This window comes from Cupressus sempervirens, chromosome 3 (genome assembly GCF_028749045.1).
Source record: "Cupressus sempervirens isolate cs-2001-9-10 chromosome 3, ASM2874904v1, whole genome shotgun sequence".
NCBI lineage: Eukaryota > Viridiplantae > Streptophyta > Pinopsida > Cupressales > Cupressaceae > Cupressus > Cupressus sempervirens.
In genome coordinates, this window is record NC_143120.1 from 536,328,620 (window position 1) to 536,335,395 (window position 6,776).

The window sequence follows — 6,776 nt, forward strand, 5'->3', positions numbered from 1 at the left end:
TAATCCAAAATTTCCAAAATCAAATCAAGTCAAACTTTCTAGTCAAATCAATCAAAAGTAATAAATCCTTAAAATGATTTCCCTTTTAATACACAAATTTTTATTTTCTCTTTCATATCTTCTATTGTCTTTTATCTATTTATTCGTCACACTTGTATGTCTTCTACATGATCCATCAAACTAAATTTCAACACAATGTCTTGATCAATAATAATTAGGAAACTTGAAAATACCTAATTACAACTTTCTACATGGGCATTGATGACCCAAATCAAGAAGAACCCTATCAAGAGGAGGATCCTATTAAAGATGGTAACTCTAATTATGTTACATATTTCTTACAACTTGAATATGTTGGAAAGATTCATAAGGGAAAACAAAATAGTGATAATCCTCAATCTTGTTAAATATGGTGTCATTGTTCCCAAAAAAATTGAGAAATGACTTTTTAAAGACAAATTACTAAAGATGGATCTCTTTTCTTAAACTATCACACTAAAAATCAAGCCTTAAACAAAGGAAAGAAAACGATGAAGACATTTTTCGCACCTGCATCAACTTCACAAAAAAAAAAAGTTGTTGTGACATGGTGGAGGACCCCCATCTCTACCTCAACCTCCACCTCCATCTCATTATTCACCACCACATTTCAATCCCTATTTTTTTAAAGGAGGTTATGATTCCATTAAAAAATGCAACACAAAACAATCAAGATCTGGTCCAACAATTGAAAAAACTCAACAACTATGTCGAAAACTATTGGAAATATAAAAGGAGTAACTAAGAGGGGAGGGGTGAATCAGTTACCACTAAAATAAATCCTAGATCCCTTTAGATGTCAGTACAAAATAAACTCTAAAAACTAAATATGGTTGATGTTCGGTGCACACACATAAAATGTTGTAACTTCGTAAATACTAAATATGCTTGGTGAGTACTTAACATGTAAATCTTAGATGTTATCTGTGATTACCATTATCCTAACTTAGATGCAAGCACATAAAATAAAATAGCATGAACACATTTGACACCATGATTTAACATAGAAACCCAATTTGGTAAAAACCACCAATTACAAATAGTTACTATTTTCACTCTTCTGAAGTGAGCCTTGTTAGGAGCTAACCTTTTTAAAGGTTACAAAACACATTGTTAGGTGTGATCCTATTAGAGGATTTAATCACCCTGTTAGGAGTGGCCTTGTTGGAGGTCTTTAGACAATTCAACAAAACTACCACCTTGTTAGAGGTTTTATAAATAGTTGTTAAGCTAACTCTATTAAGAGATTTAGATCACTATTACAATGGTTAGAGAGTAAAAATGAGAGGGCCTAATTTTTGAAGCAACTAAATTGCTAATTACAAATCTCTGTTCTAGCTTGCACTTGATCCTTCTTGATCAAATATATCATTTTAGCTTTACAAGGATATTCTTCTTATCCTTTTGATTTGCTTCCTAACTACATTGTTAGATCTTTAGAATATTCCATGCATTCACACTCTTATACACTTTCAAATTCATAGCTTGACCTTATACTTATATCATTCATATTGTCAAGCCAACTCATATACAACTTAGAATAATTAACATTTATCTCCTTAGTTAGCTAGGATCAATAGATAAATCAATTAAACTCAATATGCCAAAATAAGATAATCCTTCATTAGCTGACCCAGCTCAGAAGACACTAACTCAGAAATGATTTCCTATGTTAACCAACAGAAGCTCAGTTAACACTACAAACTTGCAAAGATTCTTTGGTAACCAAGTGAGCTTGGTTAACACTAGTTCCATCCAATATTTCCTTCATTAACTGAGTGATTTTAGTTAACACTCATCTTTTGTAGACTTTCCTTTGAAGCCTGAGTGAACTTGGTAGACACTATCTTCACTACTCGAGTGAGCTCAACATACACTGACTGATAATAATATGAAATTTTTATAACATCAAAGACAATACATAATTAATCAATTATATCCAACAATCTCCCTCTTTGGCATTGATGGCAACACAACATGTCATAACACCATGAAATTTTGGATCAAGAATAAAGTAAGGAACATATCCTTATTTTTATCCATGAGAACTCCCTCCATCACTGTGAACTCTTTCCTTTTCTAGTTTCTCCCTTTATCTGCAACAACTTCTACCAAGTTTATTCTCCCTCACAGATATAAAGTTTCTATGATAGAAAACTTCTCCCTCTTTATAATAACAAAAAATTCTATGAGATATGGCAGTAAACTTCTCCCTAATATTGATTTGTTTTGAGATTCGATTGTGTAAATATTTTTACCATCAACATTTTGAATCACACTACGTGATCCATCATCAAGATGAAAGAAAGCAAGAGATGCCAAACAATCTCTTGCTCCATTTCATCCTAATGATGGATCACGTAGTTTGATTTGAAACGTTGATGGTAAAAATATTTACACAATTGAATCCAGAAAGAAATCAATATTATGAATTGGATTGTGGAAATTTTATCTCTTTAAACTTCTCCATTTTGATAACACATGCCAAAGACAACAACTCTATTAATATTAATGTACCTTAAGTACTGATTCATTTTCAATATTCCCTTGTCAATATTGCACCAACTAATTGATCTTCAATAGGTTTTGGTTGATGCATCACTAAACTTTATTTAGTGAGCTTCAGATAGGGGAATGACCCCTAGCTTACCTCTTATATACAAAAATACATCCTTAGGTAATGGCTTGGTGAATATGTCTGCAATCTGTTCTTTTGAATTTACATATTCCAATGTGACTTCTTTATCCTACACCAATTCTCTTAAGAAGTGATATTTTATAGCAATGTGTTTTGTGTTAGCATGAATTACTAGATTCTTTGATATATTGATTACACTGGTGTTATCATGGTATATGACTACTAGATCTTTGATATCTATCTTCATTCCTTCCAATAGTTATTTGAACCAAACAATGTTAGAGCAATTAACTACTACTGCCACATATTCTACCTTTGTTATAGATTGAGAGATACAATTTTGTGTCTTGCTTGTCCAAGACACTAGTCTTTTACCAAGAAAGAATGCTCCACCACTAGTGTTTTTTCTATCATCAAGACTTCCTACCCAATCAGCATTAGTAAACACTTTCAAGTCTAGATTGCCTATGAGTTTGTACCATAAGCCATAGTATTTAGTACCTTTTAGATATCTCATGATTCTCTTGATTACCATCATGTGATTTTCTCTAGGATTTGCTGAGAATCTTTCCACCTACCAACTTCTAATGCAATATCAAGGATTGTGTGTACTACATACTACAATTTTCCAATCATTGATCTATATATGGTCTAATCTACTTCTTTGGAATCATCATTCTTGGAAAGTTTATGTCCAGTAGACATAGGGGTTTCGACTGGTCTTGAATCTTCCATTATAAACTTCTTTAGTATCTCCTTGATATACTTAGATTGAGTGATGTAGATACCATTCTTAATCTATTGTACCTATAACTTGAAAAAGAATTTTATCTCACCAAACATGGACATTTCAAATTCTTTAATCATTTCTTCTAAAAATTCTTTGCACAAGTGATCATTTCTTGTCAATAAAATATCATCAACAAATATTTCTACCAACAAAATCTTCTTGTCTAGTCCTTCTTTGATATATAGACTACTATTATCATTTGTTCTTTGAAAGCCAATCTATATCAAGTAATTATGAAGTCTTTCATACCAATCTCTATGAGCTTGCTTGAGAACATATAATGCTTTGTGTAACTTGCAAACCATGTCTCTTTTGCTAGGATCTACAAAACCTTCTGGTTGTTTAATGTAGACTTCCTCATCAAGAATTCCATTCAAGAATGAAGATTTAACATTCATTTGATACACTTTAAATCCTCTGTGTGCTGCATATGCTATAAAAGTTCTAACACCTTCTAATCTTGCAATAGGAGAAAAAGTTTCACCATAATCAATACCTTATTCTTGAAAATAATCTAGACATACCATTCTTGCCTAGTTTTTGGAAACTTTTCCATCTTCATTTAGCTTATTTCTGAACACCCACTTTGTACCAATTACATTTTTATCCTTGGGTCTAGGAACAAGAGTCCAAGTTTTCTTCTTTTCTATCTTTTCTATCTCTTCATTCATTGCTTCAACCCAACTTTCATTATCTAATGAATCTCTAATATTTCTTGGTTCAAATTCAGCAAGTAAACATGTACCTTTTAACTTATTTCTTATCATTGTTCCATCAAATTTGTCTCCAATGATCTGATTAGTTGCATGGTGTCTTTTCTTATATCTTGTTAGCACAAGTTCTTTGGATTTGGAATGAGTTCCACTATTTTCATCATGAACTTTAGTATCTAGCTCAAGTCCTACTATTTTTGACTCAGGTCCATCAGACTCGATTTGAACTAGCTCGGTAGCCTCTGACTATGACTCGGGTCCTTCAAACTGTGACTCGTGTTGCACTATCTGCAACTTGGTAACCATTGGAGATTTTGGGGACTTAGGAGATGAAGTCTCCTTTCTTTTAGATAGGTTTGGTAGGGTATCAGGTTCATAGTAAACAAATCATTTATAATCCTCTTGCTCCTTACTACTTTCTTCTTCACTCTTTTTTGCAAACTCATCAATTCTAACATGTGCACTTTCTATGATTTTATGAATAGATAGATTCAAATATTTGTATGCTTTACTTCTATAGGATTATCCTAAGAATATTCCTTCATCACCCTTGACATCAAATTTTCCTTTTCTAGATATAACATTTGCTGCCAAATATTTTCAAGTAACTTACATTAGGTTTGTAGCCATACCATAGTTGATAAGGAGTTTTGTTTGAATCTTTCTTCAACTATACTTTGTTCAAGGTATGAATTGTAGTGTTGATAGCTTCCTTTCAATATTTGATAGCAACATTCTTTTCAATCATCAGGGTTCTTGCACAATCCATGATGGATCTATTTCTTCTTTCAACTATACTATTCTACTATGGAGTACCAAGTACTGATACTTGTCTTTTGATCCCTCTTTCAATGCAAAAAATTATTGAATTCATTGGAAATGAATTCACCACCTCTGTCTAATCTTAAACATTTCAATCTCTTTCCAATTTCTTTTTCTACTCTTGCCAGATATCATTTGAACATTTGAAAAGCTTCTGATTTTTCTTTTAGATACATTATTGTCATCATTCTAGAATAGTCATCAACAAAAATAATGAAAAACTTTTCTCCACTATAACTCTCTATTCCAATAATTCCACATAAGTTTGTATGAAAAATCTCTAAGACTTCTCCTAACTGGTAGTTTTTTTAAAAAAAACTAGGCTTTCCCATCTTATTAATTTGGCAATTTTTTCATACAACCATATCAGGCTTTTTCAAACTAGGAGTACCTCTTACTCTTTTATTTTTTCTTATCTTAACCATATTATCAAAGTTTACATGACATAATCTTTTGTGCCATAACTAGTTTTCTTCTACTTGAGCAATAAAACATGAACTTTCACTTAGATCATGATAAAATAAATTACCTTTTGTTTTCTTGCCAGATCCAACTAGATTTTCATTTCCATCCAATAGTTTGGCTTGTCCATCCATGAATTCTACGTTGAATCCAATGTTATTCAACTATGCCACACTCAGTAGATTATGCTTTAGTCCTTTAACCCAATAATCATTGTCACATACAAGTTTCTTTGACAAAAAAATATATCCTTTTCCTTTCATGTTACAAGGTACATTGTTTCCAAACCTTACACAACCTCCATCATAATATTTCATGTGCTCAAATTTTGTTTTTTCTCCAATCATATGATTTGAACTACCACTATCAATAATCCATATATCATTTTTTCTAACATGAGAGATAAGTGTCATCTTATCTCCTTAATCATTAGATTCATCCTTTACAACAATATATACCATGACATCTTCATTGTTATCAAAATCTTTAGCTATAAAATAAGATTTATTACCTTTGTCCTTGTAATTCTTGGAATCCTTCTTGCCTTTGTGCTTATTTCTTTTTTTTTCATCTTTTTTTTCTCTATTTGGACACCTTGCAGCAATGTGACCAACTTCTTCACAAGAAAAGTATATCAGAGGAACTTTACATTTCTACTTTCCTCTACCTTTGGAATACTTTCTTGCAAGTAGGGCTTCAACAACTTCAAGATCACTATCTAAGCTTTCTTTTGTTTCTTCTTCTTTACTTCTTGATTGACTGGAGTTTGATTTCTTACTTTTTTTCTTGAGTGAGATTTTTTCTTCAAATGTAGCTAGACTCAATAACCTTTGAACCAAGAACATAGTTATCAAAGTTATCTAACTCAAAAGTTGTCAATCTTCCAACTAGATAATTTAAAGATATTTTATTATTTGGATCACATCTCATCTCTTGAATAGTAGACACTCTAATTGCATAAATATGAAGAAGAGTTCTAATTACCTTTCTTGCAATTGTCTTTTCTTCAATGTCTCCTCCAGATGCTTTGATTGCACTTACACTTGCTTGATTCCTTCCATAGATTTTGTAATGTTCTCATCTTTTCTCATTTTCATCTAATCAAAATGACCTCTAAAACTTTTAGCCTTAGCTCTTCTTACATTTTCATCTGCTCCATATATGTCTTTTAGTTTGGTCCACATCTCATGAGTTGTTTTTTAGTCTTTAACTTCATCAAATTCGGCATAACTAAGAGCAGATGCAATATCAATTATCATGATGTTATGATTCTTCTTTTTAGCAATATCTTCAACTAATAATGTTCTAGTTG